At 43.3% G+C, this 25,985-nt stretch overlaps 1 protein-coding gene across 1 annotated transcript in view; it reads right to left on the minus strand.

Moving 5' to 3' along the window:
* Positions 1 to 25,985, minus strand: part of LOC124595179 — a 251,250-nt gene that overhangs the window by 158,942 nt on the left and 66,323 nt on the right. The gene's annotated exons all lie outside the window — the stretch shown is intronic.

A 25,985-nucleotide genomic window follows, 5' to 3' on the forward strand; every position in this document is an offset into this window, starting at 1 on the left:
GTGTCAGATAAACATTTTAATAATATTTACGTTTCTTTAACTACTTTTCAGTCCACAGGTAGTAAGGCTGTCAAAGCCGGCGCATCATCGTCTGAGCTCCCCATCTTCCGTAAACAAACCGATGCTTTGACAAGCAGGCTTGAGCGGCGTGGAGGCGCGAGGAATTTGTGCATGCTTGCGCAAATCATACTTGTGCATGCGTGCTTGTCAAGTATTTAGTTACATATGTAGATACCTTAAAGGTGCAAGAGCGGTAGCGTTCGGGCATCGCTGAACGAAAACAAGACGGTGCCTCCCGTCGGAAAAGGCACGCTCAGCTCCGCGTGCACCAGAGACAGAGATGCGTAACGGCTGCGATTGACAATGTGGTACCACTATCGATAATAGTGCGCCTCATAAGTCCCATACACCTCAATGAATACTGAAAACCGCATGCTTTTGCTGCCCTTCTGTGAGGCCCTTAATGCACTACGTAAATAAGTGCAGCAGACTACATCTAGTTTATATGTTCCCTAAGTTATAGTCTGTCTGTAAACTGAAGAGCGAGCAGCGTTTTTGGTGGGGGAAGTGGCCTTTCCCGGAAGAACCCTGCCACTGGCCTACAGGGCAACCCAAAATCTGTTGGCCGTTACCTGTGTAGCGGTGTATTTCGGCGTGCAGTGATGTACGTCGTTTCTGTTCGTGGGATCTTAGTTGCCGACCTCAGTCAGTTGACTCAGTATACTCACTGATATACTTCAGTATCCGTAAGTGATGGATAATCGCCCTGCATTGCAAGGAAATGTGCAGAATACGAAGAAGATACTTGCGCAGAACGAGCGTTCGATCGTCTCTAACGTTATTACAGCGTGTGTTAAGGAGGCGACACAGAAAGAATTGTTGGCTAATGTTACCAGTCCCAATTAAAGGGCTGCAGTTTATTCAAACATCAGCCTCGCCAAAATGCAATCATAAGGAAGGGACGCGAAAACAAGGCGCATGGTTTACTGGAATCGCCGCGAAGGAAAACTAACAATTTAGGGCGGAAACTCATCGTTATAGACAGTTTCACAAAATCGGTCTTTCGACAAACGATGGAGGACTTTTACATAAACCAAAAATAATGCCCACATTACGGAAATTACTCACTGGCGTGAAACAAAAAATACATTTTCGTTGCAAAAAGATGTTTTACACAACACATTGCGTGAAATGGGATTTACCTGGAAATACTTTTCAGACATGTTTACGAAGACAATGACAAAAAAAAGCAGTGCGAATCGAACTAATACAACACACGTAATTATAAATTTCTAGTTACTTTTTAAACACTCTTCGTGTTGCAAGAATCGTTAAGTTTTAATGCAGCCCTTCAAAAAAAACTCAACCTTTTAGTAGGAACACAAAGTAAGAACAAGCCTTAAATTCTACAGATTGATTGCACTAAATCTGGTTCGTCTTACGAATAGAGGAACATACATTCATATGAATAGGCATTCGGTTCTATGTTTGTACTAGAATCCTGACTTCCGTTCTTATGTTAATATTATTTACTCTATAATGTTTTGTTTCGAAGAAGCTATCGTCTTTTGTTTTCCTTATAATCTTAACGCATTTGTTTAAAAATAAACGCACACGGGACGTATCTGTACACAGCGTCCTCACAGATTTAAACCGCGCGCCGCGGCAGGGACGGTACTACGTTGTGAAACAGCCTGTAGAAGCGCCTTGTGACGTAGCAGGGCAGGCAGAGTGGGGACTCGCGCGCTCGCTCTTCAGTTTACCGACAGACTATACCTAACCGTGTGTGAGGCAGGGTGCATCTGCTTTCACTATTTTTTTCTCCCCTTCCCGGTAATGATCCACGACTGACATGTTATGTTCTGCAAACCACTTCTTTCCTTAAGGTTCTCCCAGTGAATATCAAGATGGTTTTTCCTGCAATTTGTTTGATGTGGTCATTGTGCTTTGAATCACTCCTGATGGTTACTGCAACGTATTTTACGGTACTTGTTGCTTCCAGTGATTTATCACAAATAATGCAATCAAATTAATTTATTTCTTGGCCTAATCATCAGAAATACTTACGGTCGGTGAACTGATACACCCTGTACCAATCGTCTGTCCTCTGCAGGTCTTCCTGCATTTCGCTGCTGTCTTCTCGCATTTCAAATTACGCTCTTCCTATAGACTACAGCATCGTCTGCGAACAGCCTCTCGCAGCTTCCAGTATTATTCAATACATTATCAATATACACTCGAATTTCTAAAAAAAGACACGCACCAGGAAAGAATTATCCGAATGGGACAGAAATCGGTAGATGTAATGTACATGTACAGTCAAACAAATGATTACAACTTCAGAAAAATTGGATGATTTGCGCAATAGAAAGGGCTTCACAAATTGAGTAAGTCAATAACGCGTTGACGCATCTATGGCTCTTATGCAAACTGTTATTCGGCTTAGCACTGATTGATAGAATTGTTGGATATCCTCCTGAGGGATATCGAGCCAATTTCTGTCCATTTGGAGCGTTAGATCGTCAGTATCCCGAACTGGTTGGACGGCCTTGTACATAATGCTCCAAACGTTCTCAGTTGAGGAGAGATCTGACATCTTTGCTGGCCACAGTATAGTTTGCCAAGCATGAAGATTAGCGGTAGAAACTCTCGCCTCGCTGTGTACGGGCAGGTATTATCTTGCTTAAATGTAAACCCAGGATAGCTTGTCACGAAGGGCAACAAAACGGGATTTAGGTTATCGTCGACATACCGATATGCTACAAGGGTGCCATGGATGACAACAAAAGGGGTGCTGCTAAGAAAAAAAATGGACTGGAATCTCACTGACTGAACTAGAATTCTCTTCAGTGATGAGTCCCGTTTCGAACTGAGCCCCAGCAACCAGTGAAGACGTGTCTTGAGACGCTTCGGACAGCGGTGGAATACTAAGCTGTCACCCGCCATACGGCCCGACAACGAGTGATGGTCTGCAGTGTCATTTATTTTCATAGCATGCTCCGTCTGGTTGTCAACTGTGGTACCCTTACAGCACAGCAGTACGTCCACGATATTCTATGGATCGCTTTGATGCCCTTCATGGAAACCCTTCCAGGGCTTACATTTCAGCACGATAGTGCCCGTCCGCACACGGCGAGAGATCCTACCGCTTGTCTTCGTGCTTGCCAAACCCTACCTTGGCCAGCAAGGTCATCGGATTCAGCCTATTTGATAATGTATGGAGCATTATGGATGGAGCCCTCCAACCAGCTCGGGATTTTGACGATCTAACACGCCAACTGGACAGGTTTGACACGCCCCTCAGGAGGACATCCAACAACTCGTATCAACCAATGTCAAGCCGACTAACTGCTTGCGTATGAGCCAGAGGTGAACTGATGCGTTATTGACTTGCTCAATTTGTGAAGCTCTTTCTCTTGAATAAATCGTCCAATTTCTTTGAAATTGTAATCATTTGTTTGTCTGTACATGTACATCACATCTACCGATTTCCGGCCTGTTCGGACTATTCCTTCGTGGTACGTCGTTTTTTCTTGTCTTAAAGTGATATTGTAAAAATTAACTGCTTTGCCACACTTTTATGGTACTCCTGAAATTATGTTAACACCAGTAGATTTTGTTCCGTTAGGAACGTGGTGTTAAGTTCTTTATGCAAGGAAGCCCTGAATCCGGTCAAAAATCTGGTCCGGAACTAGGTAAGTTCCTAAATTGATCACTAACAGACAGTGCGGAACTGTATCGAATGCAAAAGTGCATCGAATGCCTTCCGGAAGTCAAGGAACAAGGCATCAACCTGGGATCCATTGCCTATGGTTCTCTGGATTTCATAGGCGAGTTTCGCAACATCTGTTCCCCGAATCCATGTTGATGTTTATAGAGAATAATGTAATAACACGACCTTCCTAATTTCTGCAAGTCCAGAAAATTTCATTCCTATTATGTTTGGGCTGATATTCCGTAAACTAGAAAACAGTACTTAAGAAAAATTGCATTAATATTCCAGACCAAATTTTGTGTAGTCATTTATACAAGATGTCCCAGGAGTAATGGTCAGTATTCAGGGATATGACACCCGAACTACCATTCGAAGTAAAAATATCTAGGAAACGTGGGCTCTAAAATACATATCTTACTTAAGAGCTATGAGCACTTCATCTACGATGCTCTGAAATAAGACTCTTCCACTGCAAGTTCTTTGGTTTCAATTTTTTGGGACAGGTACTATGGGCCGTTAACAAGAAAAAAATGTGTAATAAACATGGGCTCTATGCGCACACCTGAAGACGTAGGAGCACTTGTTCAACTCCGCTGCTGTGTAACACATCTGTTCTACCGAACAAGGAGCTCTTGAGATATTAAGACTTTTGATCCATACTACCCATCTGAAAATTGGAAATCAAAGAGCTTGCAGCAGAAGAGGTTTGTTTCACACTATCAACGATGAAGAAGTGCTCGCAGCTCTTAAGGTATTCATTTTAGAGCCCAAGACTGTTTTGCTTAGACTGATCGATCCTGTGATATCCCTGAATATGCAGGAGGATCTGAAACGAATTGACGCATGGTGCAGGAAATGGCAATTGAATCTCAACGTAGACAAGTGTAATGTGCTGCTACTACATAGAAAGAAAGATCCTTTATCATTTAGCTACAATATAGCAGGTCAGCAACTGGAAGCAGTTAATTCCATAAATTATCTGGGAGTAGGCATTAGGAGTGATTTAAAATAGCATGACCGTATAAAATTAATCATCGGTAAAGCAGATGCCAGACTGAGATTCATTGGAAGAATCCTAAGGAAATGAAATCCGAAAACAAAGGAATTAGGTTACAATACACTTGTTCGCCCACTGCTTGAATACTGCTCATCGGTGTGGGATCCGTACCAGATAGGGTTGATAGAAGAGATAGAGAAGATCCAACGAAGAACAGCGCGCTTCGTTACAGGATCATTTAGTAATCGCGAAAGCGTTACCGAGATGATAGATAAATTCCAGCGGAAGACTCTGCAAGAGAGACGCTCAGTAGCTCGTTGCGGGCTTTTGTTGAAGTTTGGAGAACATAACTTCACCGAGGAGTCAAGCAGTATATTGCTCCCTCCTACGTATATCTCGCGAAGAGACCATGAGGATAAAATCAGAGAGATTAGAGCCCACAAAGAGGGATACCGACAATCTTTCTTTCCACGAATAATACGAGACTGGAATAGAAGGGACAACCGATAGAGGTACTCAAAGTACCCTCCGCCACACACCGTCAGGTGGCTTGCGGAGTATGGATGTAGATGTAGATATTAAACATTCCTCCTGGGACACCCTGTATACAGTGTAAAGAACAGTGTCATCATTACGATCTTAAGTCGAGTAAATTTCTGTTTGGTTGTATTTTTTTTCACTGATTTTCTGTAAACGATAAGGCTGTACGTAACTATTCATTTCTAAAAAATTAAGATCTCCTTGAACACTCTTTACTAACTATTCCCGAATCATAAGTATGACAAAAGCAAGATAAATATTTTACACCGTCAGTTCTTGTTATTCTACGCATGTGAACGCAGCAATAGAATGGTTTGTTGACAGTAGTACATATGTTGCAGAATGTTGCTAGAGACGAACTATGTTGACCAAGGCACGAAATGTTTATATATACTAGAGTATGCTTCAATTTTTTAGCATATACTTAGGCATAAATTTTTACGCTTGCAAATGACACAAACGGTTAAACTTCAATCGTGATGATTGGAAATAGTGATAACATTCAAAGACGTAAAACAAGTACCTCAAAATCATAGATTTAGGTTTTCCATTAAATCCTTAAATCGCGTATAGTCTTTTTAAGAGGACGGGGTTGCTTTCCTTCCTCAGCCTTGAGTTTTCTGTTCCATCTGCGACCACATCGTCATCGAGCCGTTAAACTCTAATTTTAGTTTCCTTTTTCGAATACGTTATTATCCGTTATGAGATGTACAGGGGACAGGGAAAATAATGTGAACAGTGGTAGTAATGGGATGGTTGTGCTTGGCGATCAACAACGCAGGTAAGGCACGTGTCGCGCTGGACTGTGCGTGTTCAGTACGGACTAGGCATCATTGCACGATGTTTACGACTAGTACAGTCGTAATTGCATTCGGAGGCCGAGGTCGACGTGCAACTAAAGAGCTAACAGGGTTCGCCAAGACGAATTGTGTAAAAACAACGCAAAACTGTGTGGGCTAAACTGACTGCACAGCTCAATAGCCGTGTTCGAGACCCCGTATCTATCGACACTGTCCGCCGAGAACTCCATAAATCGAATATTCGTGGACTAGCTGCTGTACCGAAACCATTTGTGACTGATCAGTGGAAACACCTCGTATGCTCCGACGAGTCAATGTTTCCGTTATTTCCAACATCGGGCCAGGTTTACTTCTGAAGAACGCCAAAAGAAGCCTACAGTCCTGATTGCTTGATTCCAACGGTTAAGCATGGAAGTGGAAGTGTGATGGTGTGGGCAGACATATCATGGTATTCTGCTGGTCCCATAATTACTCTCAAAGACCGTGTTACAGCCAACGATTATGTGAACATTTGCACCCATGATTCAAATGTTGTTCCCCAACAATGATGCAGTATTTCAGGACGACAATGCACCCATTCACACAGCCAGGACAGTACAATCATGGTACGAGGATCATGCAACTGAACTGCAGCCTCTTCCCTGGCCAATACAGTCTCTGGAATTTAACATTATCGAATCCTTGTCGCAGATTTCGGCCTGCCTCGTCACTACAGGAGATAGAAGGGGTTCTGATCGAAGAGTGGCAGCACATTCCACTGTAGACTATACAATCATTATATGCCAAGAAGAATCGCAGCTGTATTGCGGGCAAATTGGGGTCCAACCGCTTGTTAATAAACCATTCCAAAGTAAGTACAGGTGATCACATTATTTTGCCTATCTCCTGCACGTTTATTTCCCAAGTGAATGTTCTAGGAAACACTTCCACACAGCTTTGGCAGTCACTATCTTTATTTTAATACTTACGACAAATAATTCTATTCCATAATACCAAGGACATTTTGGAATCTTCCTTCTTTTTAAGTTACGTATGTTTCTGCTCAGGCGTTACGCTGGTAGCTAGAATCCTAAATGAATTTGATTCAACGATCCAAAACATAGCTGTGTTGACCTCATGCTAACTAGCCCACAAGAGATATTAAGGGCAGTTCCGTTTCATGACATGTGGGCTTTGAATATGACACATTAGGTAATTAGGACAGAAGCTCATTTCTACATAAGGTTATCAAGTTCTCGTTTCAAAGAGAAATGCGGGACGCCAAGAGTGCTCTGTTTCATTACAGCTGATTTCAGCATGCCAGGCTAATTACTTAGCAGTTCCCAGTGCGTTATTGATACAACGGAGATAAAAGACAGGCTACGCGCTAGTTGTGTCAGCTCCTACGAGGCATGGACGATACTGTGGAAAAAAATAGCTTAAAAACTCCTCATTTACATTACTGTGTTTGCTTGGATTCAAGCAAGTCGTATGAACACGCAAAGTCAGCAGTTTTTGTTGCGAGTAGTGCTAAACTTGTAACGCTCAGAATTTTTCATACGTTCCTTGTAGGCTGTTATCTAGCTGTGCGAATATGTTCGTTGTGTCCTAATGGATCTCTGCTAATTCCCGAGCAAAAAATCTTCGTATAGTGTCAACAAATGTTGCAAGTTTTAGGAGGGAACACTGCAGATGACGTGCTTACCACGACGTACCGCGAGGAGACCATCCTACATCTACATACACATTATACAGACTAATGTGAAGTGCACAGAGCGTAGGGGACGATGCGGGAGACCCGCACAGCTGTACTTCAAATGGTTCAAATGGCTTCGAGCACTAAGGAACTTAACATCTGAGGTCATCAGTCCGCTAGAACTTAGAACTACTTAAACCTAACTAACCTAAGGGCATCACACACATCCATACTGAAGCGCCTAGAACCGCTCGGCCACACCGTCCGACACACAGCTGTACTAGGCAAGGCCTTAGCGGAGGTGGTTTGCCATTACCTTCCTCCGCCCGTAATGGGGATGAATAATGATGACGACACGACAACACCCAGTCATCTCCAGGAAGGTGAAAATCCCTGACCCCGCCGGGAATCGAACCCGGGACCCCGTGCTCGGGAAGCGAGAACGCTTCCGCGAGCCCACGAGCAGCGAGAACGCTACCGCGAGACCACGAGCAGCGGTATGTGAAGTGCATAGCAGAGGGTAATTATCATTTTAGGGTTTATTACCGCGCTTGTTGCATATACTTAAATGCCTCTATGGACACTGTAATTAGTCGAATCTTGTCTTCGCGGTCCATAGGGGAGCGATACGAATGACACTATACCAGCAGATTCCTCACACAATTATTTTCTTGGAGATTTTGTAAGTAGGCTTTCGCGCGACTGCTAACGTCTTAACTTCAATTATCTGCCAATCAGATTTTCGTGATGCTCTTCCGTCAGCTAGACCTGTGACCATTCGTGCCGACGTTCTTTGTCTCCTGTGTTAGTCCCATTTGGTACGAGTCCCACAAACTTGATCAATGTTCTGAGATGGAATGCGGTATGTAACGAACGTTGCAATTAGCAGAGCTTCACGCACAAAATGGATAACAGACTGATAGAGGCTCATCAAGAAGCATATAGTATGTTGGTGGAAAGAGGATATCACTTCTGTTATGGATCTTACGCACTCCTGTTACGGCCCAGCGCTTAACATATATTGTAGGTGCCGGAACGCACCTCTTCAACAATGCAACACCCATCTCTCGCTACTCTTCTCCCAACAGTCCACCCACACCCATAAAGATCACAAGTGGCGATCTTCGAAAATTTGTAATAAAACTTACAATGAGGAATTGTTTTTACATAATACTGTTCTGAAATCCACGCTTTTCAAACATAATTTCTTACAATCAAAACAATAAAACCACAAGATTTAATGTAAACAACAAGTTCAAAAATGACTCTGAGCACTATGGGACTTAACATCTACGGTCATCAGCCCCCTAGAACTTAGAACTACCTAAACCTAACTAACCTAAGGACATCACACAACACCCAGTCATCACGAGGCAGAGAAAATCCCTGACCCCGCCGGGAATCGAACCCGGGCGTGGGAAGCGAGAACGCTACCGCACGACCACGAGCTGCGGACCTAAACAACAAGTGCTACCGTCTGCACCCGTAGTAGTTGCACTTTGTCCCGTAGTTCTGTTCGACAGGTATCGACACCAGTCGGTAGACTTCGTGATTATGACATGATACACTCCTGGAAATTGAAATAAGAACACCGTGAATTCATTGTCCCAGGAAGGGGAAACTTTATTGACACATTCCTGGGGTCAGATACATCACATGATCACACTGACAGAACCACAGGCACATAGACACAGGCAACAGAGCATGCACAATGTCGGCACTAGTACAGTGTATATCCACCTTTCGCAGCAATGCAGGCTGCTATTCTCCCATGGAGACGATCGTAGAGATGCTGGATGTAGTCCTGTGGAACGGCTTGCCATGCCATTTCCACCTGGCGCCTCAGTTGGACCAGCGTTCGTGCTGGACGTGCAGACCGCGTGAGACGACGCTTCTTCCAGTCCCAAACATGCTCAATGGGGGTCAGATCCGGAGATCTTGCTGGCCAGGGTAGTTGACTTACACCTTCTAGAGCACGTTGGGTGGCACGGGATACATGCGGACGTGCATTGTCCTGTTGGAACAGCAAGTTCCCTTGCCGGTCTAGGAATGGTAGAACGATGGGTTCGATGACGGTTTGGATGTACCGTGCACTATTCAGTGTCCCCTCGACGATCACCAGTGGTGTACGGCCAGTGTAGGAGATCGCTCCCCACACCATGATACCGGGTGTTGGCCCTGTGTGCCTCGGTCGTATGCAGTCCTGATTGTGGCGCTCACCTGCACGGCGCCAAACACGCATACGACCATCATTGGCACCAAGGCAGAAGCGACTCTCATCGCTGAAGACGACACGTCTCCATTCGTCCCTCCATTCACGCCTGTCGCGACACCACTGGAGGCGGGCTGCACGATGTTGGGGCGTGAGCGGAAGACGGCCTAACGGTGTGCGGGACCGTAGCCCAGCTTCATGGAGACGGTTGCGAATGGTCCTCGCCGATACCCCAGGAGCAACAGTGTCCCTAATTTGCTGGGAAGTGGCGGTGCGGTCCCCTACGGCACTGCGTAGGATCCTACGGTCTTGGCGTGCATCCGTGCGTCGCTGCGGTCCGGTCCCAGGTCGACGGGCACGTGCACCTTCCGCCGACCACTGGCGACAACATCGATGTACTGTGGAGACCTCACGCCCCACGTGTTGAGCAATTCGGCGGTACGTCCACCCGGCCCCCCGCATGCCCACTATGCGCCCTCGCTCAAAGTCCGTCAACTGCACATACGGTTCACGTCCACGCTGTCGCGGCATGCTACCAGTGTTAAAGACTGCGATGGAGCTCCGTATGCCACGGCAAACTGGCTGACATGACGGCGGCGGTGCACAAATGCTGCGCAGCTAGCGCCATTCGACGGCCAACACCGCGGTTCCTGGTGTGTCCGCTGTGCCGTGCGTGTGATCATTGCTTGTACAGCCCTCTCGCAGTGTCCAGAGCAAGTATGGTGGGTCTGACACACCGGTGTCAATGTGTTCTTTTTTCCATTTCCAGGAGTGTATTTTCAACAGTTGACAGCCGCAATGTTCAGACAGTTAACATTGTAGTGAAACATCCCCTTAGAAAAATTTATGAATTACTGTGCTGATAAACCTCTTACATGATTTGATTTTCAAACAGCTGAGCAAAACTGAACGTACTCAGACATTTCTCTCTTTACTTATTCTGATCATCACTAGAACTGACACACAATATTTTTAGCGCAACGCAATCTGACTTTCAACAATCTCTACAAAAAAATGGCCCTGACTAACAATAACCTATAGCTTTCATGAATCACTTACCTCACAAAAATCTTCGTTACTCGAACTACTGCAATACAGCGAGCGCCACTACTGCCAGATAAATAAAAGATTCTAACTACTGGAGGCACTAACTACAGATGGGCATAGTTAGCAAATGAAAGATTTTGATAAAGAACAAACAATGTATTTACCTTAATAGTGTTCAAAATATCAGTTCATGACATCCAGTCTCACAAATTTACTGTCTCTGATAGACACACGTCCAGATCATCCGCTCTCAAAACTCCTCCATCTCTCTCCCCACGTCCACCACTGCTGGCGGCTCACATCCAACTGCGCAACGCTACGCGCTGTTAACAGCCAACTGCCCAACACTACAATAGCGACTATTTCAACGATGCCCACCAGCCACAAACTGCACACAGCACATCCAGTGATTTTCATACAGAGCGCTAGATAACGTTACCAACATAAAAACCTAAGCAGCCTACTTACAGTAGCTGCTCGGTGAAGCAGAAGTTTTGGGTGTACACATGTATTTCCAGATTGTAGAAAGTCTCACCATGAGTTTTCTGGAAACTTATTTTTTTCTGATTGCAGTACTTCATTAAGTAATATGTCTGCCCATTGCATCACGTTGGTCACCCATTTTCAAGAACGCTGATGCCGACACAGGGGTAACTTGTAATTACGTTGCGATTTAATAAAAGTGTACTACTTTAAATCTCCGGTGCCGACTTGTTGCAGTGAGTTAAGGCCGAAATTAAGCCTTGTTATGGTCTTTAGCTATAGTTAGTAGGCGTCCTCAAAATGGAAGGATGGGAGGGGTCAAGAGAGAACATCCAGCAATCTGGAGTTCCGAGTATTTACTTTCATAATATTCTCATACATTTCTAGGAGTGAGTGGATAACCATCAGTTCTTTGGGATATAATTTTTAGCGTCGAAACTCTCCAATTCAAAAGACAATCTTAGAGTCTTGCCTCCCTTCCCCCTCCACCAACGCCACCACCACCACCCCCTGGATTTGGAAAATTCACAATTGGGGTATCAAGTTGACCAGCGCAAGGTCTGGTTGGTTTTACAAAAAAAATATTTAATTGCTTTAAAGTAGTCACGGCAATTAAAAAACTTAAGTAGTGATTTGAGGAAACAATGAATTTTTATCCGAATCCTCAAAGTCTGACGAAGAATAGGAAATGGGCAAAAAGGGATTCAAACTGACAAGTGTGAGATCTAGCTTTGAAAAAAAATTGCTTAAAGTAAACAAGTTAATTATAAGAAAAATTGATGATTTAAGAGAACACTGATGTATTTCACGAACAGCTGCTGAAGTGTCAGGAAGTTCATCACTTCCAGGCCTAGCTATTTTGTGCATAAAAAATTCCATCGGTGTAATACTTAACTGCCCTAAATTGTTTCCTTCGAATCAAGCATTAAATTCAGAACATTTGGAAAACAGAAGATCCTAGAAAAACAAATGAGGTGTGTGAACAAAACGTGAAAATAAAATAAAAATGAAAAAAATGTCGGTCAAACGTTCTGTTAAACGATCTGCCTAAAAGTAAGAAATAAAATAGATTATATAGGCATCTGACACGTCTTTGAATGATGCCCGAAGTCATTACAGCAAATGATCTGCGTCAAATGTTTCTCTATTCTATTTTGTTTCTTACGTTTAACCAAATCATTTCACAAAATATTTGGCCGGTTGGTTGTCTTTTATATATTCTCATATGCAGAGTACTGGATTATTGATTTTAGTTACATCTGGCAACTTAAATACAAACTAAAATTTACGCCCACTCAAACCAATATGCACAGCAATATGAGTCGATGTAGACACGATCTGTCTATAGTGTACATAAGGGGCCAGCCATTACGCAGAAGCAATAGGACTCATTGTTGACACTAGTTGCAGATAGCTTCCATTCGGGACCAAATGGAAATATTTAGACTCCTGATTACTACCAAGAAATATTCTTTTTTTTTTAATTTTGGGTTTTGGTCATGCCGACTATGTAGCCATCTAAATGTATTACATGAACTTAGAACACTTCCTCTATACAAAGTGTAACTTTTGCCTCGCATAGTTTCTGACTGATTTTACCTGACTTCCCGTTATTGGAAGGCTCTTTTATTTAAAAAAAAACAAACTATACTGTTAATCTCAGTTCGTGAATGTCTGAAATCGTATGTTTGTTTCGTGTTCATTTTCTCTTTGCTCGTTTATCCACATGTTCACTGAATATTATTCCTACGTGGCCCCTTGCCCACAAACGTAGTATATTGGTCAATACTAGCTTTTTTTCACGTCTTGCTTGATATGTTCTAATATACATCACTACTTCTGAACTCGCATATGCTTCTGCGGAGAAAGACGTTTCTTTGGGGAGGAAAAGTTGTTGGAGGTACCCAGTGCTTCGCCAGAAAACGGCCTATACGTATGTCTCGAGCAAAACCCATGAACATAAAATTACAGAGAATCTATATTACACGGAGTTTTACTAACAATCATTCTTTCCGCGAACCATTTGGGACTGGGAAAGGAGGGAGGTGTGAAGTGTGGGAGGGGGGGGGGGGGCACTAGTATAGAAAATACCGTCCGACACATACCATAGGTGGCTTGAGGCGCACTGTTGTACATGTTGATGTACATGCTTTCATTCTGCAAACAAGAACAGATCAACGGCAGGATGAAAGTTCTCCAATTAATAATTAATTTATCACGAGTACATATCCTGCGTCATACGGACGAAACGAAGGAGCAGTATCACCGAGGTACAGAATTTTCTCAAAAGCTTTCAAGAAACACCAATTAATGCCGAACATCTACGAAGGAAGTCACTTATTGGACACTAGAGAGACCAAATTCTATTGTTCCAGCCTTGCGAGGCCTTATTAAATAGGTATGGCAGTAGACATCGAGATGCGTTTCTAGGATCATGAACGATCTGTTTAGCCCACAAGCAAGAGTGACAGAAATGCTCGAGGCATTTCAATGGGATTCTTTGGAAGGAATAAGATGTAGTTGTAGCGAAACCCTACGTGTGATTTTAGAGAACATGTAAGCGAATAAAAAGTGGAAATCTATCTACTCAAATTATAGTGGATCAGAAGCTACTATAAAATGTTGACCGATTTCCGTAACTTGTCAGCATTATCTGTAATAACGAGGCCGTAGATGCAGACAACAGGAGCAGAATTGGGAAAAGTTCTGCAGCCTTCCAAAGAATGCAACGCATATGGCAGTTAGACTCTATAAGTATGTCCTCAAAGCTTCGGCATTTGGCAGTACTCCTCTGGCAATCTCCCTACGGTTGTGTATGGATGTGAAAGGAAAAATGTCAGATAAATCAGCACACAAGCTCAATGTTTCTTCACTAACAATGCTTGAGTTGAATTTTGAAGATTTGTTACCGCGACTACGTCTCAAATGATGAAGTGGTCTACGAAGTGCACGGAATTGTTGCTGAAAGAAGAGTGAAGCACCTGGGGTATATTCTACGCAAGAGAGGTGGAAGAATTCCCAAATCAGCGCCGTTGTGGAAACCAAATGATGGATATAGAAGTTGAGGAAGGCCTTGTAACAGTTGGAAAAGGAACTTTTACAGATCTTCAACGCATGGAAGCCAACAGCGAGGAAGCTGGAGACCTGACAGCTTCTGGAGTTCGCTGGAGAAAATTGTTGCCTGATACGTTGCTTAGCACTGGAAGAATTAACGTGCAGTAAGTCTAAAAGTGCCCTTACACGCTCAGTAATTATTATATTAACGGAATCTTTCGTCGGTTCTTGGTAGAACAACATTATAATAAATGAAAAGCACCAGTTTGCTTTTGTTCTACAATATTACTTTTATTGTAAACCGGTTTTCGGCTTACAAGGCCATCTTCAGACATTTACTGAGTATTATCACCAAAGAAGTTAAATGTTAGCAGACAACATTGGAAGAGAAGTAACACATCTAGCCTGATGTAGAAACATACGGTAAGTAACATCTTTGCAATGAAAAAGTAAAAACTGAACTGTACATGAATAACAATGGAGTAGGCAGGAAAACCTTTAGCACAAAATAGGAATAGCATGCCTACATAACCGTTTCTATTAATAAACAAAACTAATAAAATAAAATAAAATTAGTACTAGACAAGGCTTCATCAGGAGGTATGAAACATGGAGAGTCATACACAACAAATTAAAAGAAGAGACAGTTATCAATGTAAATACAGAATACATAAGGAAATTAAGCAATATCAATAAGATAAACAGAAACAAATAAATGCAGGAAAATGGAGGTGTTCGAGGGAAGCTACAGTCTAAGAGTGTGTGCCTACAGACCGATACGGTCGCAGGTTCGAATACTGCCTCGGGCATGGATGTGTGTGATATCGTTAGGTTAGTTAGATTTAACTAGTTCTAAGTTCTAGGGGACTGATGACCCCAGAAGTTAAGTCCCATAGTGCTCAGAGACCTTTGAACGATTTTTGAACTTAATGCTTTATTAAGCTAGACTGCCGTCATGATGTTTCAGACTGCAGCGCCTAGAACCGCACGGACACTTCGGTCGCGCGGTTCCAGACTGCAGGGAAGCATTAAGTGTCTGTAAGACGATTGATCCTATTTTAGCACGAATTAGTAAGATATTACCGACTTCTAACTTCGAAGAGATCTGTATTTACTTCATTTCCTGTATCATTCACAAGTATTATGAAAATGTGGCATTCCATAGATAAAATTATGTATTCACAACAACAAAAAATATGTCGGCAGAAAACAAAAGTGGCATTATGAAATTGGCAGTACCGTAAGGTTTTAGCTCTGACAGTAAGGATTACTGGAAGTACCAAGACAAATTTGCTCGAGCGCTGCCTTACGATTAACTTATTGAGTTTGTATCTGCCTGCTTGTAGCTCTACTACAAAAGAATAAAAAATCTGGCTTTCAGCGAGTCTAGAAAGGCGAACGAAAGCAGCTTGCACCTGGTAGCCAAGCATGTTACCTGAGAAATGGTATTTTCCTAAAGTGGGAAGACATCCTTTAGTGGTTGAATTGTTGGCAACTATCAGTCAGACGTGTGCCGTTGGTCTAAGCGTTTCGGTGTGTTGCATTTGTACCAATGATTTTTCTACAGGTTTTTTCTCTCCCAAAGAGAGTGTTGAAGTCTCCCTTTAGTATTTTCACGTCATCATGGTGACTTTTGCTCATAGTGTTTTCGAATGTGATCCAGAATTTTTCGACATTTTTGGTGTTTTTTCTTATTTTTGATGTTGGTGGGGCCATGTGCATTGATGAGTGTTCATTTTTTACTGGGGCTCTGAATGAGCATAGTCATAAGTCGATTGTTGATGGGTGTGATTTCTTTGACAGAACTGATGATAGATCTGTGTTCGAGAAATGCCATGGCCTTCGCTACCTTTTGTTGCATTTTGCTCTTGAAGATGCAGTGGTTTCCGCAATGCAAGGTTTCATTGTCAGTTAGTCGTGGTTCTTGAAGAGCAATGATGAGAATTTTTTGTCGGTCGATTTATTATGTTAGATTATTTAGTTTTCGTTATTTGGATCAATGTATCGATATTTTGTTATATAAAAAGAAGGTCTTATGTATGTGAAATCTTATGGGACTTAACTGCTAAGGTCATCAGTCCCTAAGCTTACACACTTCTTAACCTAAATTATCCTAAGGACGAACACACACACACCCATGCCCGAGGGAGGACACGAACCTCCGCCGGGACCAGCCGAACAGTCCATGTCTGCTGCGACTCTGACCGCTCGGCTGATCCCGCGCGGCGTGTAGTTTTCAAAAAAATGGTTCAAATGGCTCTGAGCACTATGGGACTCAACAGCTGTGGTCATAAGTCCCCTAGAACTTAGAACTACTTAAACCTAACTAACCTAAGGACATCACACACATCCATGCCCGAGGCAGGATTCGAACCTGCGACCGTAGCAGTCGCACGGTTCCGGTTCCGGACTGCGCGCCTAGAACCGCGAGGTAGTTTTCAAATGCATGTTTTCTGCTTGTAGGGAAATTTACAAGAGATCTTCAATATTCTCTGCCATGCTAACCTGGCCTCCCCAGAATCCGAAATTCCAACTGCCGCCTGTCGACCGTCTGCACAGTTCATGTTCGCTTGTGTTTCATTGGTTTGGCTTGGGTGATTCCAGGACCGTACAGGACGAGAGGGTGTTGAAGCCTTTGGAAGCAAATATTTTCAGCCGAGCTCATTGAGCTAGCAGACGGTGACCAGAGTAGCGGTGGTTTTCACTCAGACGTGCGTGGATTTTGAGTTCAACGGATTGAGTAGTCGTTGACGATTGTGTTAGTATTTGGTTCACCCCAAGTATTTGATTTCCTCGGTACCACCCATATGGGGGAGGGTTTCCCCTATCGGCCCCACGGGATTATTATTATTATTATTATTATTATTATTATTGTTGTTGTTGTCATTATGTCATCAGCAAATCCGATATGGTGCATCCTCCCACCACTGAAATAGATGTGCATTGTTCAAATCAGTATTTCCATCACATAAATATGGGTTATAATTACGTTACATTGCTGCTAGTAGACATATTTCTCACTTTTTCTTGGGCGCTTGCTACCTGTTACTCCATCACAGGAATTTATGTGCGCAGCATTGTTGCAATACAGACGTTCAAATTATCCGCTTTCTGTAATTTCATTTCGATACCAGATCGTTCTAATCGGATTCAGCCAGTCAGGCTTAATGTGGATATTCGAATACGACTCTCATCATTTGATAGACTGGGTAAACCACATTCTTAATCGGACGGTTGAATCTAGATCACTTGTTTATGACAGGGCCTGAATTCTTAAACACTGTGAAAAATAATAATACAATGTGCTTATTACTAATATTTTATTTAAATATAAATATATGAACGAACGAGATAACAGTTTATTTACAGGAGCAGAGCCCCATCCATCATAGCAGAGCAGTGCGAGATTGGTTTCAGGGCCAAGAGAGGATAAAGCTGTTGCCGTTTGTTCCACGATCACCGAACATCAACCAGATAGAGAATATGTGGGCAGAGGTAACAAGGTCATTGCCATGTGGACCTACAAATGCAAGCGGCCTTTGGACGAATATAGAAAACGTATGGTGGGAAGTAAACCATCACGCTACACTGTCGAAGACTTAATGAAAACAATGCCCCTACGCCTTCGAGAAATCTTACGTAATGATCGTGGGTGGGTTGGTTACTAAAAGTATACCCGTCCACAAAACCCATGTGGGCAATTATCTGATAGTCGGTCAAGCTTTGCTTTGTCGCAGCTCTTTAGATACAAGTCCATTTACTTTCAGTCTCCTCCTTACAATTCTTGCAATGCGAAGTAGACAACACTTCCTCCTAACACTTCCCCATCTTACAGTGTTGCCAGATTGTGCAGATGGTGGTCAGTTTTATTGGCCACCTTAAGTGAACGACTCGGACTTAGTCTCTGTGGCGGCCGGCCGGCGGTCAGTTTTTATGTCTAAGACTGTACAGCACTGCGATTGCAGTCGCAACGTGCTGCAAGAGGAAAAGCAAGAGGAAACAGCGATGGGCAAAAAAGCGGCTTGGAAGGCAATACTAATACGCTAAGAGAACTTACATCAAAGCCAGATGAATGTCGGAATAATTAAAGAATGAACGAAAAAGCTTTCAACAAACTGGTCAACTACGATCCTTATGTACACAGAAACGACAGTTTTCGTATACTCGTCGGGTTTCACTTTCCACAATGCAGTTAGCGATTTATGAGCCTGAAAAGATATACATTATTGTAGTGTATCTATAAGTAGTCCTGTTATTCAATAAGTAGTCCTGTTATTCACTTCTGCAATGCGTAATTCAAGCTTCTGAAACGAACAAATAAGCAGTTGCAATATTATTTCCCCGCGCTTAAACAATTTTGTCGAATGTTTCTACAGCTAATTACCGATTAAATATAATCAGACTACTCTCCTCAATGCAATGACACAGATCATTCCTTTCATTTTTTTTCCTGGTGTATTTACATTCATTTGGCGTCGTTGTATCAGTTGTTCAAACGTCCGCAAATCATAAAGTTTCGGCAGGAAGAGCTGTGTCTGTATTGCGCTGTATCATCCTTACACGGTACAATATACTGTGCAAGTGCCAATATTTTCAAAGCTCTGCAGCCTCCTTCAGTACATTGCGCAAAACAGTCCATACCGCTCTCATGCCGTCAGTATTTATTTATTTACATTTTATGGCCTTCATTGGAGCACTCTAGCCAACTTTATACAAAGAATCTTCCAGTTTTCTGTGAGCCGAGTACTTCTTCATTCTCTCGGATCTTATCCTTCTTTCTTCAGCGGAAATCACCCTTCCCATTGTCTGTTTGTTGATTCTCGTTTGCAGTCTGGTTTGTTTGTCTGTGAGTTTCCTGCTGTTGTCAGTTTTGTTTCTTAGGTCTTCCAATGTAATCTGTAGCTCATCCACATCTTCTTTGATTTCTGAAATCCACTTAATGTTGTACTTACTATTCCACAATTTTTCTGTTCTTGCCGGCCGAAGTGGCTGTGCGGTTCTAGGCGCTGCAGCCTGGAACCGCGAGACCGCTACGGTCGCAGGTTCGAATCCTGCCTCGGACATAGGTGTGTGTGATGTCCTTAGGTTAGTTAGGTTTAACTAGTTCTAAGTTCTAGGGGACTAATGACCTCAGAAGTTGAGTCCCATAGTGCTCAGAGCCATTTTTGATCCTGTTCTTTGGTGTTCTGATTAGATGTCCGAAAAATGAAATACGTTTCTTCCTGACTGTACTCAGTGTTATTGCGCAATAAATATTGAGCGTCTGAGGGCCTCTTAAGTCTAAGTATTCGAAGAAGAATATGTGGCATTTCTGCTGCCACAGTCGTAAACCTGTATCATGTGGCGTACAGACGGAGGCCGTAATTTTTCTCGCCCAGTACGCTAGTGGAATAGAACAGTACATCGATAATGCTGGTACGAAGTACCCTCCGCCACGCGCTGTACAGTGGCATGCGAAGTAGATCATACGTGCCCAGAAACGGGAGGACTCGCTTTCTCTGCTGTTCCTGTCGGTTTTTCCCCAGGTGTACTCGTGACGTCTTCCTAGGCCTTGAGACAGACGTCGGCGCCTAATGGGCGCAGCAATCTTCCGCTAACCACAGGGCGGCTCTGTACTGCGCAACACGGAGCCGTCAGTTATCCTCCAGCAGTCCTACAAAAGCGACCAGCACAAAGTAGCGGCTGAAGCGCTGAAATTCCACTGGCCTTCGATTACTGATTGCCAATCCCCCCCCCCCCCCCCCCTTCCCGGAAGGTGGATAAGGCTGAATGTTATATCATGTTTTACAATCTTTTGTGTTTCCTTCACATTCTGCCGGTATGCTTCACTATTACAATTGTAGAAAGATCAGTACCACAGAAATACAGTTACTTCTAACTGCGATAAAAAGTATATACACCCTCGTATCTACATCTACATACATAGGAATGTATTGTGAAGTGCACGGCAGAAGGAACTGCGAAGTGTAGGATCTCCTTCCGTTCCAAACGTGTAGGAGTGCCTTCTTAAATGCCTCTTCGCACACTGTGTTTACTCCAATATTGATAGAATGAAGGCTTTCGCGACCGGATGACATTGCTGCTGGGAAACCTTTCGGAGTCTAAGGTCGTGGTCCCCGAAACTCTTCTGTCCCTAACGTTTCCTCTAGAAAGCGCTGGGCACTTTCAGAGGCATTGCTCCTCCGTTTGGTCTTGCCGACTGAAGGGTCGGACGTCTGAGAGCGACATATGTACTGTAGAAAAAGAGGCGTGGTCGGATTTACATGTTTAATAAGCCACGGCTGCAAAATACTAACACGAATTCTTTACAGACGAATGGAAAAACTGGTAGTGGCCGACCTCGGGGAAGATCAGTTTGGATTCCGTAGAAATGTTGCAACACGTGAGGCAATACTGACCCTACGACTTATCTTAGAAAATAGATTAAGGAAAGGCAAACCTACGTTTCTGGCATTTGTAGACTTAGAGAAAGCTTTTGACAATGTTGACTGGAATACTCTCTTTCAAATTCTGAAGGTGGCAGGGGTAAAATACAGGGAGCGAAAGGCTATTTACAAATTGTACAGAAACCAGACAGCAGTTATAAGAGTCCAGGGGCATGTAACGGAAGCAGTGGTTGGGGAGGGAGTGAGACAGGGTTGTAGCCTCTCCCCGATGTTATTCAATCTGTATATTGAGCAATCAGCAAAGGAAACAAAAGAAAAATTCGGAGTTGAAATTAAAATCCATGGAGAATAAATAAAAACTTTGAGGTTCGGCGATGACATTGTAATTCTGTCAGAGACAGCAAAGCACCTGGAAGAGCAGCTGAACGGAATGGACAGTGTCTTGAAAGGAAGGTATAAGATGAACATCAACAAAAGCAAAACGAGGATAATGGAATGTAGTCGAATTAAATCGGGTGACACTGCGGGAATTAGATTAGGAAGGTATAAGATGAACATCAACAAAAGCAAAACGAGGATAATGGAATGTAGTCGAATTAAATCGGGTGACACTGCGGGAATTAGATTAGGAAATGACACGCTTAAAGTAGTAAACGAGATTTGCTATTTGGGGAGCAAAATAACTGATGATGGTCGAAGTAGAGAGGATATAGAATGTTGACTGGCAACGTCAAGGAAAGCGTTTCTGAAGAAGAGAAATTTGTTAACATCGAGTATAGATTTAAGTGTCAGGAAGTCATTTCTCAAAGTATTTGTATGGAGTGTAGCCATGTATGGAAGTGACACGTGGACGATAAATAGTTTAGACAAGAAGAGAATAGAAGCTTTCGAAATGTGGTGTTACAGAAGAATGCTCAAGATTTGATGGGTACATCATATAACTAATGAGGAGGTATTGGATAGAATTGGAGAGAAATTTGTGGCACAAGTTGACTAGAAGCAGGGATCGGTTGGTAGGACATGTTCTGTGGCATCAAGGGATCACCAATTTAGTATTGGAGAGCAGCGTGGAGGGTAAAAATCGCAGAGGGAGACCAAGGGATGAATACACTAAACAGATTCAGAAGGATGTAGGTTGCAGTAGGTACTGGGAGATGAAGAAGCTTGCACAGGATAGAGTAGCATGGAGAGCTGCATCAAACCGTCTCTGGACTAAAGACCACAACAACAACAACAAGCAGAGATTATCCTCGTCATAGATCAAACTTTTTTATCGATTGTCGTCTTGTCAAAGGCAAAAAAACTGTTAACCGATTCTGCAGAGCTACTGTCCATATGTCGCTAAGTTTCAAGAGACCATGATAATTAGCGACATCTGAACAGTAGCTCTGCAGAATCGCTTGAGTTTTTTTTTGTCTTTGACAAGACGACAATTGATAGTTAACTTTATCTTTGACAAGGATCATCTCTGCTTATCACGTGAAACTCTGGCCACGCCCCTTTATCTACATTAATCTACATTATACGAGGCCTGTTGAGAAAGTAAGCTCCGATTGATTGCCAAATTGAAACCACAGTGAACATCAGAAATGTTTTACTTGTAACAATTAGCTACACCTTTCAGCTACTTCTCTACGTAGTCGCCGTCCTGACTTAGACTTTTGTCATAGCGTTGTACCAACTTTTCAATAGCCTCATCATAGAAGGCAGCCGCCAGTGCTTTCCGCCAATTCTCCACGCTGGCCTACACCTCGTTGTCTGTGTCAAAATGTTGTCTTCAAAGACAGCGGTTCATGTGACCAGAGATGAAACTCAGGGGGAGACAATTGCGGACTGTATTGTGGGTAATCTAACATTTCCATTTGAAAACGATGCAGGAGCATCTTCATTGCCCCTGCAGAATGCGGCTGAGAATTGGCGTGAAGACGAAACAGCACGACAGTTATTTAATGTTAGCTGCATAGCTTCAGGCGAAATTTCTCACCAGGCCCTCGTACTTGGCGGCAGACACTATTTTCTAGACATCTTTACGCACTCACTGCGAGCTCAGAAATGAGAAGAGCGACGTGATGCTAACTGGGGTTATACTAGAGACACTACCCAACACATCTGTGCAAAGCTTTATCGGATTTTCATAGTCGTTTCCATTTCGCGACCGATCGGAGCTTACTTTCTGAACGCCCCTCGTACATGTCGCTCTCAAACGTTCGACCCGTCAGTCGGCAAGACTCAACTGAGGAGCAAAGCCTCTGAAGATGTTCAGCGCAGTTCTGGACGAAACATTACGAACAGAACAGTTTTGTGGACCTCGACCTTATACTCCGAAAGATTTATCAGCAGCAGTACTCTATGGTAACACTCTACGGAAATGTGAATAATAATGTATTGCTACACGGTGTCATCGTGTATTAACCAAAAGCTACGCTTCAGAGGCTATTCCTTTCACACATTGGTAAAGATACAGCTGTTCTGTTGCGGTAGATGTAGAAATGGTTAATTTGCGTTTCAAAAAAGAAAAATATCTAGACACGAGTTGTGTGAATTCTATGCTGCGATTTTCCATTGTAGACCCTGTCATGACTTAATAAACGATACCGTTGGTGCTACACGTTGCTAGGCTTTCGCAGCCATTCATTTTACGTGGGGTGGTAAATAACCCTTAAGAATAACAGTTGACAGCCGTTTCGGACAGTACAACAAGTTCCCTTGATTTTATGTATTTATTATCGTGCCAGAAGTACAAGGTATATAATCAACAAAAGGAAATCGATCGTTGACATCAGTTTATACATACTCCGTCCGTACAGGCCTCGGAAGGTCCAGCGGCACCGACCGACCGCCGTGTCATCCTCAGTCGGTAGGCATTACTGAATACAGATAAGGGGGAGCATGTGGTTACCACACCCCTCTCCAAGTCATTGTCAGCTTTCGTGACTGGAGCCGCTATCTCTTAGTCGCATAGCTCCTCAATTCGTCACACAAACGGCTGCGTGTACCTCGTTACAAACAGTGCTCGGCAGACCCGGGCCATCACCAACAGCTCCTAACTTAGGTGATCCGGCGGGAGCCAGCGTTACCAATGTGGCAAGACTGTTGGCAGTTTATATATAGGTTGATCAGAATCGCTCTCATCAGGTCTCTCATGCTGCATGTGGCTGTAAATTAGGAACACTGTAGCAGATGGTTGTTAGTCTGCACAGCACCACACTTGCAAAAAACTGACTCCACAGGAAGGCCCCATTTCTGCAGGTTGGTCTTGAATCTCGAGGTACTAGGGCACAGCACCATCTGTTGAGAGCCTTCCATGTTGTTCACTTCTCTGAATGACCAAGAGGGAGCCCTTGTACCAGAATCACCCATTTCTGCTGTTCTTTTGGAACCACCCACTTCTCCAAATGCTGACATTTCTCCAGCCACTTTGAGGTTCTTTCTTGCTGTGGTGATCCTGTAACAGCTTCACTGGTTACCAAGAAAGGTGTTTTTGGTTTTAGATGACAATGTGCTGGCTTACTGCCATAGAAAGAGAGGGGTTCCGTAGTTGTAGCTTTGCTTTCCTCGCATCTACCAGCTATCTCGCGCCTAATTTCAGGAGCAAGGCAGCGGAGTACGAGCATATCTACGGCTGTAGGTGTTGAACAACCCGTGATAAAACGACACGTCCCATTAAGCACTATGTTTCTTCTGACAGCTGGACTTGTACCATGCCGAACATGCATATTTAGCAATTGAGCAACACAGTGCCAGCGCGCTAGTTCTCACGGTGCATGGGTAAGCTCCCCACGTGGTACCTGTCAGATTCCACGCTATGTTGGTTCTTGCAGACACTTTCTGTTTCATGGTTACACAGTGTTTCTCGTATGCCAGTGTATGGTCCCGAGTCCCTGCCAGATATTTCGGAGTCGGACATTGTTCAAGTGTAATTCCTTCCCAGATGACTTGAAGGTTTTTAGCTACTTGTTTGCTCCTGAGGTGGAATACATAGATCTGAGTTTTGGTAGAATTCAGCTCAGGTGATTATCATTACATCCCTTGATTATGATTTAGTAATACTACTGCAACAATCCAACTTTAATGTATTGTATTTACTTCTGCCCTTGAAATATGTTATGAGGGCCATATATAAAATTCCGCATTTGGGAAAATCGCTATTCAAATCCATGTCCGACCATCTAGATTTAGGTCCGTTCTAACGACATCGCTGTCGACTGTTGTTACTCCAGTCCCTCCCAGTCCCTCGCCTTCAGGGCGAGGTTTGGTTTGGAGTGTAACACTGCAGCAGAACTCTTCCTTTGAGTCAGCTGTCTTTTGACTGATTTCGCCTCTCCTCTCCTGCGCCAACTTTTAAGTAGCAGTTTCAACCTACGTCCTCAATTATTTGATGGACACGTTACAAATATATACAAACATAGTATTCCAAAAGATTTAAAAATAAAAAATAGGTACTTTTCATTAAAAATATGGAAATTGGCTGTTCTAAATTGAAGACTTTATGTAAAATATTGTTGATGAGAAGCTGTCATGTCTACACTGGGGTGGCTGAGGTACCGCCGACGATTGACGAGGAACGTCGGGACGTCGCTTTATCACAACACTGCCACCCAGCTGGTGACCTGAGAATTTTTAATTACCAGTACACGCCGGGAGAGTCTACATACACACACAAAAGTCTGCACAAAAGTATCTGGACACCTGTTAGTGGAAACGTTGCTGGGGATACTTTTAGTGAGATATCTGAATGTCTGTTGAGAAATCGCAGTCCATTATTTCTCAAGAGCAAAACCAGAGACAGTAGTAGTTTTGGATGCCGGAGTCTGGAGCAGAGTCGATGTTCTGACTCATTTCAATAGGGTTCCGTTGGATTCAGGTCGGGACTCAGGAAGGGCTAGTCCAATTCAGGAATTCTATGGTCCACAAACTATTGTCTCACCAATGCTGCTTTACGATAGGGTGCATTATCAAGCTGATACAGTCATCATCTCCGAACTGTTCCTCTACTGCACGCGGTAAACAGAGCTGTAAAATGTGTTGTATTCTTCCGCATTAGGCGTTTTCTTAAGCGCAATAAGATTACAAGGC

The sequence above is a fragment of the Schistocerca americana genome, chromosome 2 (assembly GCF_021461395.2).
Source record: "Schistocerca americana isolate TAMUIC-IGC-003095 chromosome 2, iqSchAmer2.1, whole genome shotgun sequence".
In the NCBI taxonomy this organism is placed as follows: domain Eukaryota; kingdom Metazoa; phylum Arthropoda; class Insecta; order Orthoptera; family Acrididae; genus Schistocerca; species Schistocerca americana.